Source organism: Protopterus annectens, chromosome 2.part0 (genome assembly GCF_019279795.1).
Source record: "Protopterus annectens isolate FY-2018-M chromosome 2.part0, PAN1.0, whole genome shotgun sequence".
Lineage (NCBI taxonomy): Eukaryota > Metazoa > Chordata > Ceratodontiformes > Protopteridae > Protopterus > Protopterus annectens.
This window is the reverse complement of record NC_056728.1, coordinates 959,079,279-959,094,785: the sequence shown is the minus strand read 5'-3', so window position 1 is coordinate 959,094,785 and position 15,507 is coordinate 959,079,279.

Below are 15,507 nucleotides of genomic sequence, written 5' to 3'. Positions count from 1 at the left end.
CCAAGGGGGATGACTATACATTTTTTGGTATTGAGCTTGAGGCCATGGCTTTGACAACAGGCATCTGTCTCAGTGAGGCCCTTTTGTAGAATGTCCACATCCTTAGGGGATTCAATAATGGCTCCCAGTTTGCAGTCATCTGCAACTTTGTTAGCCATAAGCCCTTGGCTTGAACTTCAGAGAAGTAGATGCCGAACAGGAGGGGACCCAGGACTGAATCCTGTGATACTCCACTTGTTACAAGTCTGGAGACGGATTTGGAATTGGCTACTTTCACAGTGTGGGTTCTGTCAGTGAGACGGTTGGCCACCCATCACGTGACATAGGGGTTTATGCCCAGTTTCATGAGTTTATCAGTGATACCAGAGTGGGGTATGGTGTCGAAGGCCTTGGCGATGTCTAGGTAGGCTGTGTGAACCGCCTTACCCTCATCCATGGCTTTGGTGACTGCTTCAAAGAAGTCAATCAGGTCAATCAGGTTTAGGAGACATGATCTACCTTTCACAAACCTAAACTGGGTGGGGTCCAGAGTTTTCAGGTTACCTATGTCTTTGTTCCATGATGATAAGTTCCATGGCCTTGCAGATCAGACTCATCAGACTGATGGGTCAGTAGTTCCCGGGGTCCATGGTGGATCCTCCCTTGTGTAGTGGGATCACCATAGCTGTACACCATTCAGTTGACACAAAACCTGTAGTGAGGCTATGATTGAACATGGTACTTAGGTGGGGTGCCCTTTCATTTTGTAGTGCATGCAGAACACAGCCTGGGATGTTGTCAGGTCCCATGCATGCTGTATACTTAGCTTTAGCGAGTGTGTTTTTCACCTGTGTGGCTGTGATTACAGGGACTTGGCATTCATCCGGTATAGAGATGGGCACTTTTGGGGGGGAGAGGGGGGTGAAATATGCACTGAACCTGCCAGGATGTTGGCAATATCAGCTGGTTCTGTATGTTTAGTGCCATTGTGCTGTAGCTCTGAGCAGATGTGAGTGTCGCCATTGAGATTCTTGACATACTCTAGAATGCCTTGTGGTTCTCTTTGGAATATGTGGTTATCTTATTTTCATAACTAGCTTTGGAGGAGGTTATGAGGGCTCTCAGCTTCTTACTGAGGCTGACAAGGGAGTTTTTCCAATCTTGGAATTTTATTACTTTTTGCAACAGTTTCTTCCTTCTGTTGTAGAGTTTGTTAATGGCAGGGGACCACCAGATTGGCTTCTTTTTTTGGAGGATAGCATCTTGGTTCTATTTGGGATAGCATGGTCCATGCACTTGTGTATGTGTTCATACAGTGCATTGATGTAGGATTCAGCATTCATATTATTTTCTATCTGCATGGGTGGGGTGAAGTTAGCTAATACTTCTGTCTTAAGAAACATGAAGTTGGCTTTGGAGAAGTTTTTTTACAGTGGTTTCCTTAATAGGGGGTGGGGGCAGATGTGGATGTCTAGGGTGATTAGCTTATGGTAGGATCTGACCAACAAGGGTCTGACCTGTGGTGTGGAGCACCAGTCACCCATGTTGGTAATGACCAGGTCTATGATACTGCTGCCCCCTGGTGGGGGTCTGGATCAGTTGATCCAAGGCATTGGAATTTATGAATGTTGGTACAGGCTTAGTTTTCCCATTTAATGGTGGGGTAGTTGAAGTCTCCCAGTATAAGAGTGTTAGGTAGTACCTTAATATTTTCCAGTATGTTTAGAAAAGTGGAGTGTGAGTCTTGGGGCATGGTGGGTGATCTGTAGCAAGCAACAATTTGGATTGCAGTTTTGCCCAGTGTTAGTTGCACCTGGAGAATTTCGGATGCATTATGTTGGGCAATTAGCCTGGAGGTATGAATATCCTTGGTGAATATGGACACACCTCCACCTCTGGTGTTTCAGTCCAGGTTATTTGACAGAAAGGTGTGGTATGAATTGTAGCCTGGTATTGCAGGGGTGCTCTCTGGAACTTTGAACCAGTTCTCTGTCACTGCACAGATGTCAATGTTCTCCATTTTAAGGAGTGCCTCGAGTGAGTGCATTTTGAGGTTTAGACTTCTAGCATTGAGTAGCATTACTCTCAGATTTTGCTTGCTTGTACCTGTGGCGGTGGTAATTTTGTCATTTGAACCTTGCCTAAAAATGCACTATAGGGGTGGCAAGAGCCTTAGCCAGTATCTGGAAACCCAGGGGCAACAGGTGCAGGCCATCTCTGGCAAAGCATTGTGGCCTGTCGATCACGGCTGACAGACACTGGATCCCCTTTGAATGACACCAGGAGTTTAGCCAATTGTTGAAGTCAATCATTTTGTCTTGTACTGCAGTATCATTCGGGGCGATGGCAGAATGCTACTCAGGGCTAGGGTCATACCTGTCTGGGCTACAAGATCTGAGAGCTCCTCCATGTCTCTTTTCATGTAGTCCAGGGAGGTACGTCTGAGGTCGTTCACACCAACATGGACAATGACAGAGTCATATTTGTACTTATTGTGGAGTGACCTGAGTGCATGCATTATGTGGCAGATCCTGGCACCCGACAGGCAGCTGACAGTAACCTTCTCCTTATTTAGCCTGGTGAGTGGGACATCAGTGTGCCTGACTATAGAGTCACCTATGACTAGTGTTCTGGGTACCTTGTTTTGCCTTGGGGCTGAGGTTGGGTGGCACACTGGTTTTGTGAGGTATGTGTCACTTGGGCTGTGTTGGGTGGTGTTGGTTGTTTGCGTTTCAGCTTTGGAGGTCTCTGTTGTTTGAACAGATTTATTTTAAGAACCTCTGCAAATGTAGGTGTGTGTTTCATGTTACTATGTCTGGGTGTAGGTTTTGAAGCATTACGTGTTGTGTGTGGTGTGGTGCGAGTGTTTACCTTGTCCTCTTGACTGACTAGTCCGGTCTTGGCTGGAGAGAGCTTTGCTTCCAATTTGGCTATATAAGTGCATCTCTCACAGGTTGTAGTGTTAGGTGGTAGGAGGAGAGGGTTGTCTGTGTACATGAGGCAATTTCTACATTGCCTCAGGTTGCCCAGGTTCACCAGGTAGACAGGAGAAAACACCAGGAGCTGACCCTTGGACATGCCTGGATGGGTACTTATTTATTTAAGTGCTAACTATTTAAGTACTAACTTGGTAAGGATAATTGAGTGCTGTAGCAATTTGTGGTTTATCTAGTGCTTACAATGGTTCCTAAGCCAGTGCTGAGCTACAAGGAACACATTTGAGTGCTTAAAAACTGAACTAGCTAGTTCTAAGGGAAAATTTGAAGAGCAGGTTTCCTGGCGCCGGTAATAGTTTAACCCTAGTTAAACAGCACTGTGCAATGCGCAAACCTGCGCAAACACGAGTTTTTAAACAGAAAGATAAAAGGGACAGAAATAGCCCAAAATGGCCAATAAAACTACAAATTCTGAGCTGAAACCACTCCTCCAATGACATATAGGCTGCTCAAAGCTCACCACTCTCACTGATGAAAAGAGAAGCTTCCTTCTATCTTAGTAAGTGCTGGGCAAGGCAGAAACTACAAAACTGCCCAGAATTCAGCAAAATCTGAAAACCGGACTCTAGTAGTTATAGAAAGGTGTGAAATGAGTAAAGATTTATGTCTTTTTTTTATTATAAATTAAAACAGATACAGTAATACAAACACTTTCAAGGCAGAAAAATGGCTATTGCTTGTGTAGCCCACAACAGTTAAACAACTGAAAAATCAGTTAAAGTGCAAACAGTAACAGAATTAAAAAAAATTGTTCAAATAAGTTGCAAAATTAATAAAAATATCAAAATATTGCGGTTAGTGAAAATGAGCAATAAAAAGCAAAACAGAGGTACTTAATCCACTCAAAGTCTTTCTTTTCTCTTTCTGCTGCTGTAGAACTATGCAGGACACCCAGGCATGATCTTGCTGAGGTAATACAAGTGTGAAACCTGCACAAACATGTGTTTTTAAACAGAAAGATGAAAGGGATAGAATATCCCAAAATGGCCAATAAAACTACAAATTCTGAGCTGAAACCACTCCTCCAGTGATCGATAGGCTGTTCAACGCTCACCACTCTCACTGATGAACAGAGAAGCTTCTTTCTATCTTAGTAAGATCTGGGCAAAACAGAAACTACAAAATGGCCCAGAATTCAGAAAAATCTGAAAAATGGACTCTACTAGTTATAGAAAGGTGGGAAACGAGTAAAGAGACAGGATTTTTTGAACATTAAAACAGATACAGTAATACAAACACATTCAAGGCAGAAAATAACTATCGCACTTCAGTGTTAGCCCATAGTAGTTAAACAATTGAAAAACACTTAAAACGATCAATTAAAGTGCAATCAGTAACCAAATTCAAAACAGTTCAAATAAGTTGCAAAGTTAATAAAAAATGCTTGAAATAGTGCGGTTAGCGAAAATTATCAATAAAAAGCAAAACAGAGGTACTCAATGCACTCAAAGTCTCTCTTTTCTCTCTCTGCTGTTGTAGAACTCTGCAGGACATCCAGGCAGGATCTTGGTGAGGTAATACATCTTAGTCACCTCAGTACCAATATAAACTTTCTTGGGGTTTAGTTCCTCCCCTTTGCATAATACTTAATACCTAGTATATCACCATCACATGTCAGCTCAGTTACCTCAGTCAAATAGGCTCTTCCCACTTACATAATACCCAGCATGCTATCACTCAGTAGCTCAGTCACCTCAGCACCAATACAAATGAGCTTTAACTCCTCCCCTTGTATAGCATATCCAATACCTAGCAAGTCACCAGCTCAGTCACATGAGTAACAGTACAAACAGGCTTCAACCTCACCCACTTACATAATATGTAGTACCTAGCATGCCACCATCCCTCACCAGCTTAGTGACCTCAGCACCAATACAAACTTTCCTGGGCTTTAAATCCTTTCCTTATATAATTTCTAATACCCAGCTTCCCACCAGCACTCATCAGCTCAGTCACCTCAGTGGCAATGCAAATAGGCTTTAACTCTTCCTTCTTACATAATCCCTACTATGTCTCCATCACTGTTCAGTTTTAAGTAGGCCACTTAAGAGTCCATCCATTTAATTTTCATCACCATACCACATTCATACTCCCCCATCTTCCAGGTCAGGAGAGGATGGGTGGGACTGTACAGAAGGATGAACATGACAATTTAGATACATCATGACAGAAAGTATATAGTTCTCATATCCATCATGGTCTGGTTCATCCTTCTCTACAACTAGAGCAGAGATCTCAGCAGTCAACCTGGGTGGACTTATGAGAGAAGAAATTGGAAAAAGTGGCCCCAAATGCCACAAGACGTAAAGATTACATCCAGCGTGTAATGCTTCAGAAGGCTGCCTATAGAAGCACATGTATCAGCAGCATAAATATCATTAACAGATACAATATGGAAAGGCCCGACAGGTGGCTATGGCTCTCGTGGAATGAACTTTAGATTCTCCTACTAAGGATTTTCCATGCTTCAAATAAAAAAATGTTATACGCTCAGAAATGTTCTTGACAAAGTTACTTTAGAGACTTTCATATTCAATATGTTACAGTAAAGGAGACAAACTGCTGCACATCTTTGCTAATCCTTAGTCCAGTGAAGGTAAAACAGCAGCTACCTGGGAACATCTAAATACTGAAGCAGGTATTCTCTCTTGTCAGAATGATACAGAAAAACCACAGGCAAACTTATTGTCTGGTTGATATTTACGTCAATAGTCAATGAGGGATTACTTCATCATACCAAACCTCTGTTTTTATGAAACACAAGGTATGGTGATTAACACACAAAACCTGAAGTTCAGCCTGCCAGATGCATAGGTAGTTACTAGGCCTACAGAATAGGAGACCATTAAGGAGCATAACCCCAATTCCCAAATTGCCAGTTGCCCCAAAGTACCATTGGTTTAAGTAAATCTATGGGGAGAGCATGAGCCAGCCCCCTTCTGTTTCATGCAAGGGATCTCACTGAACTTGGGATCATTGGAGTGATCCAGGAGACCTGGCTTCATCAAGTGCATCTGGCTTTGACTCTGGTGATTCTGCAGAGGGTTTAAGTTTTCACAGACCAAAGCTCATCTAAATAAGAAGCATCCAGACATACCACAAATGTAGCACAACAATCCTGCAGTGGAATTGTCTCCACAGGACACATGCTTTTTAAAACCTGCCTCTTCTATAGAAAACAAAAAGAAACCACTAAAACAGCTAAAAATGGACCGCTCTGTTAGTGAAGTCTAAATATGTAATACTGCAAAACAGACTCCACTCACACAAAACCAAAGAAGCAGCAATTAAAATGGCACCAAGTGTTTACTGAGAAAGGTGAACTAGCAATCAGTTAGGACAAAAAAGGAAAGAATTCCGCAGACCCAACAAAAACTGAAAAACTTCAATAATAATGATTGCCACAGAAAAAAAGGTAGGGCTGTTTATGATAAATGCCCATTGAACTAACAGATAAGATCATTTGAACAGGTATGATGGTGCACTAGGGATTGTGGGGAAAGGGGGGAGGTGTAAGCCATGTGAAAATATGCATCAATGGACAGGTAACTAGGAGACAGAGTTATAGAACTAGTGATAGAAGAGGATAAACCAGTCCATTCCTTTATCTAATAGTGAACAGATGTTACATTTAAAAATTCTATCAACAACCTCATAGGTAGGTACTAGGCTATCGGCCCAAGGGTCTACGTAAGCCTAGGCAACAAGGTTCCCTGGCTTACGCCACCCAAGAAAGTTATCTTCCTGTGCCACTGTTGAGCAGAGACACAGAAGTGATCCCCGGGGTGTATTTCCTATTTCCCATCCACTCATCAAGATTTTTCTTGAAGAGTGCTAATGAAGAACTTTGCTTGACATAGATGGGTAGCCTGTTCCAGAGTGTGGGAAGTCTTTGGGACAGGAATCTATCCCTCCAGCATGTCCTGTTTATTGTGGTGACAAAGTTCAGGTCCCTACAGTGTGTAGCTCGGATGGATTGGGATTTCTTTAGGTGTAGCATGTCCAACAGCTCTGGGTTTGACATAGCTTTGTATGTTAGGCAGAGATCACCTCAGAGTAGGTGATATGCTACAGAGTAAAGGTGGAGTTTTTTGAGGTGGTCAGTGTAGGGCATTTGTTTGAGGCCAGTAATCTTCTTTGTGAGGTACTTCTGTGGCCATTCCAGCTGCTGCAGATGTCTTGTGAGGGACATTCCAAAAGGGGCATTGTACTGTATAATGGGTCTAATGAGTGTCGAGTAGAGGAGAACAATGACCTCTTTTTTCCTGGATGAGAACCCTTTTATGATGAGGTGTGCCACATAGAAGCACTTCCTGACTACTGTGGCGATGTGGCTATCAAAGGAGAGACATCACCCAATATCAAGACATTCTTGCACCACATACATAATAATGAAACACTCTAGCAGCCATTCATTCACTGTTTATTTTATTTATTTGCCCTTGTTGACCTAGAAAGTTCAAATGAGCAGAATCTACTTTTGGAGAAATAAAGTGCCAGAAATGAAAAAAGAAAAAACATGATGCCAAAAAACAATTACAAATAAATATAACAAGAATGCAGAAAAAAAATGAGTGCTTATACCTGAGCAATAAGAATAACACTGGAATAATTAAATAATAAGTGGGTACTCTAGGAGCAGACAACTGTATTAGCTTTAAGAATTTAAGACTTCGATTTATATATTTTTTAAGCTAGTCATACACAAATAAGCAAAGGATACCTACTCTAAAAGAAGGTTTATATATGAAAGGAGTGCGGTACAGAAGATGGAAGGATACCTTTTATCAACAAACTTGATCAGATATGTGTCAGGGGAAATGAAGGACACAAAATATTACCTGAAGTGGCTAAATGGAAAAGGGGACTGAGGAGGATATTAAATATGACAAGGGGCAGCTAACGGGGTGCTTATGGGAAAATGCACCAAAGCTGAGACATCACAAGTAAGATCTACCCCATCTGCTCTTGCTGTGAGAAGGATGGGAGGTAGTGAAGCTGCATTTCCCTGGTATACTTGAACAACCTTTACAGTTTTTACATTCCAGACGTGGATATGATTTTTTGGTCAGAGTCCGGGTTCCAGATTTACAGCTGCACTGCTTACGAATGAGCTGCAAAATATACAAGAAACAGCACATGCGAAGGTTTATATGGCCATACAGTTTACGTGCTATAAGATATCAGCTTTACTAAATATTATGGGAATGTTTTAGTCATCTGGTCATTAAAGAAAAACTGTTAAAACTAAAAGAACAGGTCATCGAAGCTCAGCGTTACCTCTGTACTGCTAAACTCCATTTTCTTCAGACCACTGAGCAGTTTAATGACACTTCCTCAATTTTTTCTTTTTTGAGTGAATAGCTGGTATAACAGACCTGAGACACAAAAATTCCAAAGACTGTAAACACTGAGTAGCTTCCACATTTAAGATACCACTGATAAATATACTGGAGATAAAAAAGAACAAACAGGTAGCAACTGTGTTTAATGTTGTTAGTGTCTTGTTACTGATTGTGCCCACAGGACCTGCCACATGAACTTTTAGTTACTGAACATTCAAAACTGCCCTTTTGCAGCAGTCTTTCATCTCATTACAGCCTTGTGACATTCTCACGTTTCTGCTGTAACATCCCACTGATGCCTCTATGCATCTAATATACCATCTTCATATTTACATTAATAATTGCAAATCCATGCTACACAAGAACTGTTGAAACTTATATGATGGGAAACAAAACTGCACTAATGCCTGACCTTGGCCTACTGCTGTTTAAGAGAGATATTAACTTAAGTTAATAATATACTAATTTAGTTTCATATTTAGGTTCATAGATTAGTACTAGGCTAACTGCCCTTTTGGGCCATTTTAACCATAGCCAGTTACCCCATGAGAGAATCAAACCCTGTGCCTTGTGTTTATAAGGCAAACACCTTAACCATTATGCCAATCTCCCTCCCACTGTAATTTATTTACAGTGTCATAATATTCATATTGTTCTACATATCTGAACAGCCAAGCAGCACAGACATACAAACTACCAGAGCTTCACAGTAGTTCATAGGTTCATAGGTTCATACTAGGCTATCTGCCCTAGGGCATTTATAAGCCTAGCCAGAGTGTGTTTGGCTTTCGCCACCCATTTTAAATTTATTTTGCTATGCCCTTTTTCGAGGTTAGTATACTGTGCCTCTGTCTAACAGTGACACAGAAGTGATACCCGGGGTAAACCTACGATCTCCTATCCACTCATCAAGATTCCTCTTGAAGAGAGTCAATGAGGGACTCTGCCTAACCTGGACTGGGATTTTATTCCAGAGTGAAGGGAGCCTCTGGGTTATGAATCTGTCTCTCCAGCATGTTCTATTTATTTCAGTGCTTAGGTTCAAGTCTCTCGAGCGCATAGCTCGATGGGATTTGGATTTTCTGAGGTGCAGCATGTCTATTAATTCCGGGTTGGACATGGCTTTATATGTCAGGCACAGATCGCCTCTGAGCAGGCGGTATGCCACTGAGTAGAGCTGGAGTTTCTTTTACTGGGCAACATATGCATCTGTTTGAGCCCTTTGATCCACTTGGTGAGGTACTTTTGGGGTCTTTCCAGTTGCTGCAGGTGTCTGGTAAGGTACATCCCAAAAGGGGCATTGTACTCAATTATGGGCCTAACGAGGGATGAGTAAAGAGGTACGATGACCTCCCCTGATCTAGATGTGAATCCCTTCATGATTAGGTGGGCTATATAAAATGTTTTTCTAACCACTTTGGCCACGTGGTTGTCAAATGAGAGATTGCTATCAACTTGGGTCCCCAGGTCCCTAATTACTTCTGTACTTAATGGATTACCACCTATGTGGTAATTTGTGGGCACTTTGTTTTTGCCAAAGGGGATGACTATACACTTTTTGGTGTTTAGCTTGAGGCCATAGCTCTGGCATCAGTTGTCTGTTTCTATGAGGCCCTTTTGGAGGATGCTTGTGTCGGCTGGAGAGTCGATTATGGCACCCAGTTTGCAGTCATCTGTGAACTTGGTCAGCCACGGTCCTTCTGTGTTGGCCTGTACCTCCGAGAAATATATACCGAACAAGAGAGGTCCCAGCACTGAGCCTTCTGGGATGCCACTTGTAAGTGGTTTGGAGTCTGACATGGCTCCAGCAATTCTAACCATGTGGGTTTTGTCCTTGAGCCAGTTTGCAACCCATCTAGTGACATAGGGGTTTATATTTAAGCTGGCGAGCTTATCTATAATGCCCGAGTGGGGTATTGTACCGAAGGCTTTTGTGAGGTCCAGGTAGGCTGTGTGGACCACATTCCCCTCGTCAATGGCCTTGGTGACTGTTTCAAAGAAATCGACAAGGTGTAAGAGGCAGGATCTGCCCTTAACAAAGCTGAACTGGGTAGGATCCAGTGTCTGTAGGTCCCCAATATCTTTATTTATGAGGTCCATGATGATCCTTTCCATAGCTCTGCAGACCAAGCTAGTCAGGCTTATGGGGTGATAGTTTCCAGGATCCATTGAGGCACCACCTTTGTGGAGAGGGACCACTGTTGCTGTACGCCACTCTTTGGGTACATATCCTGTAGTAAGGCTGAGATTGAACAGTAGTTTTATGTTTGGGTTTAGCTCTTCTTGGAGTTCATGTAGGACATAGCCCGGGACACCATCTGATCCCATTGATGCTGTGCATTTTGCTTTGGAGAGGGCGGCTCTTACCTGAGCATGTCAGGGGGGCAGCACTCTGCTGGGATAGATATTTGTCCTTTTGGTGGGGAGGGGGGGAGTTTGTGCTGAAATTGTCAGCTAGGATGTTGGCAATGTCTGTGGGTTCGATGTATTTTTTGTCATTTTGGACTAATTCTGAGCATATCCAGGAATTCCCACCCAGGTTCCTAACATAACTAAAGAAAGCCTTGTGATTATCCTTAGTGTCCTGTGCAATTTTTTTCTCGAAGCTGGCCTTAGACGATTTTATGAGTGCCCGTAGTTTTTTGCTAATACTGATCAGAGATGCCTTCTCTTTTTGTGATTTTGCTCTATCATGTAGTAGCTTCCTCCTTCTATTGTATAGTTTGTTTATGGCTGGGGTCCACCAGACAGGACGTCTGCCTTTGGAGGATTGGGTCTTGGTTTTATTTGGGATTGCATGATCCATGCATTCCAGAAGGTGTTCATAGAATGCGTTTATAAAGGATTCTGTGGTCTGGGCCGTATTTTCCACAGGCTCGGGGGCTTTGAAGGATTTTACCTCGGTTTTGAGGAGTGTGAAATTTGCTTTAGAGAAGTTTTTCACTGTGGTTTTCTGGGCAGGGGGTGGGGTCGGGATGTGAATATCCAGTGAGATTAGTTTATGGTCTGATCTTACCAGTGAGGGATACTCTTCTGGTCTGGAGCATAGAGTCCCCATGTTGGTGATGATCAGGTCCAGTATGTTTTCCCCTCTTGTGGGAGTGGTAACAAGTTGTTCCATAGCATTTGAGTTTATAAATTCTAGGAACCTTTGGGCTAGGGTGTTGGAGCTAGAGTAATGCTCCCAGTCTATGTTTGGGTAGTTGAAGTCGCCCAATATAATGGAGTTTGGAGAGACCTTCATATTTTCCAGTGTTCTCAGGAAGGCCGAGTGGGGTTCCTGGGTTTGGGAGGGTGGTCTGTAGCAGGCTATAAACTGGAAGGCAGTTTTACCCACTGCTAGTTGCACATGGATAGTCTCTGATGCTTCGTGCTGTGCCACCAACCTGGAGGTGTGGGTATCTTTGACGAATATTGATACTCCCCCTCCTTTTCTGGTTTGGTCCAAGTTTTGGGGCCGAAAAGCATGGTATGAGGTATACTGGTAGTGCTGGGGTGCTCTCGGGAGCCTTGAACCAGGTTTCTGTTACTGCATATCGATGTTCCTCATGCTAAGGAGAGTTTCGAGTGCATGCATCTTGAGGTTTAGACTTCTGGTGTTGAGTAGCATTACTCTTTATTTATTTATTTATTTATTTATTTATTTATTTAACATTTGTTGACCGGGAATGTCCGACTAGGTTCCACAGGGCCTGTTTTCAGCGGAGGCCTGGGGAGAAATGAAACTCTTAGTTTCTTATCCCTTGTGATACCTATGGAGGTGGGTTTGTCTTTTGAGCCTTGCCTAAAAAAGGCACTATGGGGGAAGCAAGAGCCTTTGCCAATATCTGAAAGCCCAGGGGTGACAGGTGCAAGCCGTCCCTAGCGAAGCATCGTGGCTTGTCGAGCATGTCATCCCAGGCTGACAGGCATTGGATCCCCTTTGAATGACACCAATACTTAAGCCAATTGTTGAAATTGATCATCTTGTCTTCATATTGTGGCATCATTCTTGGTGAGGGTAAGATGCTACTCAAGGTCAGGGTCATACCGGCCTGGGCTACATGCTCAGAGAGCTCCTCTATGTCTCTTTTCATGTAGTCCAGGAAGGTACATCTCTGGTCATTCACACCAGCATGGACAATGACCGAGTCATATTTGTACTTGCCTTGGAGTGACCTGAGTGCTTGTGTTATGTGGTGGATCCTAGCGCCAGACAGGCAGCTCACCATGACCTTCTCCTTGTTCAACCTGGTGAGCGGGACGTCAGTGTTCCTGACAATAGAGTCACCTATTACAAGTGTATCAGGTGTGTTGTTTAGCCTTAAGGGCTGTGACTGTTCGGCACACTGGCTTTTTGAGCTATGTGTTGCACGTGTTTTGTTTTGGGGTAGCAGTTGCTTGGGTGTCTGCTTTGGAGGTCTCTGCTGCTTAGGCAGATTTTTATTTAGAGCCTCCGAGTATGTTTTTGTGTGTTTATGTGTTTGGTCTGCTGTCGTGGTAGGTCTGTGTGAGACTGGAATCGTAGTGAGTGTGGTTTCCTTCTCCTCCTGACTGGTTACATCAGTACTGAGTTGAGAGAGCTTAGCCGCCAGTTTGGCTATATAGTTGCATCTCTCACATGTGTTGAAATTTGTCGGGAGGAGGAGAGGGTTGTCTGTGTACATGATGCAGTTGTAACATTGCCTCAAGATTCCCAGATTCACCAGCTGGACCAGAGAGGAGATTGAAAACTGACCTTTGGACATGCTAGAATAGTATTGGGAATTCCTTTATAATTGAAAAAAAGGGCCAGTGGGGAACAAGGTACTAAAGGGGAGTTTGTGAGGGTGTAGTGCTTTTCATTTTTTAGTGCTGACTTATATAATTGCTTTAGTGGGCAAGTGCCAGGTAACTTAAATGCAATGTGTTACAAGTAACTTAAACGCAAAACTGACAAACAGTAACTTTCTTTCAAGTGAAACAAGGAAATAAGTACAGTAAGCAATGCAGATATCACTAGGGATCCACAGAAGCACTGAAAAGCCTCGTTTTAGGTGGAATTAGCGTTTCAGGGAAATAAGCAAACAAACAAGCATACAAACAAAGCTAGATTCAGCAGGCCTGGATCTAGTCTATGCTACAGCAAACAAGGTGTACCAATTTCAGTAAGAAGCAGTTCAGATATGCAGGCACTATAAGCCTTTAACCAGAAATTCCCAGCTCAGAAGGGCTGAGTCCAGCCTCTCCTCCCACAAGAGTGCAGACCACGAACCCTCTTAATGTAAAATAACTGGTCTGAAGCCGAAGTGCTTAAACCAGAATTAATACACTTTTAGAATAACAGACACTGATCCCTCAATCAGCAGTTCCCAACTTAGAAGGATGTAAGTTACCTGTTCTGCCACTACAGTGCAGACCACAAACCTTCTTAATGTAAAACAACTGGTTTGAAGCCCAAGTGCTAAAACTAAAAGGCTTAGAATGAGTTATACCAAGCAGTAATAAATACGATTGAGTACTATTAAGATGACGCAAAAGCAAAATAAAGTAGGAAGAAACACAAATACAGTAAAAGCAGATAACATTTTTTTTTGAGTGAGCAAATGAGATGGGCCCAGGAGTTACAGGACAGAAACAAGTGCAAATGCAGGCCTTCAAATCAGAAAGTTGAGAGAGATGGAAGACCGCCCAAATGGCCAATAACTACAAATTCTGGGCCAGAACCACTCCTTATGTGGTAGACAGGTTACCTAATGCTTACCACTCCCACTGATAAGCTAGAAGGCTTCCCTCCAACACAGAAAGGCTTGGGGGACTCAGAAGCTTACAAACAGTCCTGGTTACAGCAAATCTGTATCTGGAACACTAATTACAGGAAAGGTAGGAAACAGGCTTACATTTTTTTTTTCAGAAAAGTAGCAAAAACAGTAGTAAAAACAATTCACATGCAGTGCAATCTGGCACACTTAAGTATGTAGCAATATTAGTCCACACACAGTTTGAAAAAATGTAATTAAATTAAAAAGGACTAAAAGCAAGTGCAGAAAGGGTTTATTAGGTAGAATGCGGTAAAGAGATGGGACTGGCTGAGTGTCCTAGATCAAATCTGCAGTGGGGCGGGCACTGCAAAAGCTACCAAATTTAAACTACAACCAAGAACAGGGAGGGGGGTGGGGAAGACTGTTTCAACAGAGATGTGAGGAATCACAGTGCAAATTATAAAACCAGAAAAATATATACTGATCTCCGTATATTTGCAGAACAGTAAGACAACAGATATCTAAGCAACAATTTAGCTCTATAATACAGAATAATACAGAAAAATATACTCGGCTCTATATATTTGCAGATAGTCTTGTAAGGCTCTCTGTCAGTGCACAGGTTCCAATTTAAATGCAGGCTGTTATTAACAGTGTAATAATGTTATTAATAGTCATTAAATATCATATAAATGTCATTAATAGTGAAATACTGAGAGGTACACAGAGAGTGTTGTTTCCAAGGTAGTACAACTTTCAATAAAAATAAAAATAAAAAAATGCTTTGAGCACATTTTTATATTATTTTCTACAAAATTAATTGTGTACAACTATTTAATTTATCTTTAAGAGAAAATTACATTTGCTAATTGGTTGTTGGTCTTTGATTTTTATTATATAAATTCAATGGCTTTTATTAATGATCATTCTGAAGAAGTCTTTGTTTCCTTTTTCCTTTTGAAGTTGTTGGAGCTTAAATTTTTTTTTACAACTTATGGTCAACACTTAGTTTTCTTTCTGGAGCTGGCAGCTTTGTACATCGGTGTATTCTTTGGTTTGTTTCTGTATTGCCATCTCTCATCTTACCATGACTCTATAATAGTGCTCAACTCTGTCCCAGCCACCTATTTATGATTCCTCCCTACACTCTCCACACGTCGCACCAAACCTATTTAATGATGGCTCTCACCTTTAATCCAAATATTGACCAACTCCATCTCAACTCAAACAAAAACAAAATTAAGTTGAAAAATGCTCTCCAAAAAACAAGTATTAACAATTCAGCAGTTTACTAAAATCCTTCTAGGTGGAAACATTCACCCTAATCCTGGTCCCACCCATAAAAATGAGCATCAAGACAATTCTCTTCCACTGGCTACACTAACCTCAGCAGTCAACCTCCAACCCCAGTAATCTAATGTTTGTTGCTATAAATGTTAGATGCATAAGAAATAAAACTGCTGAACT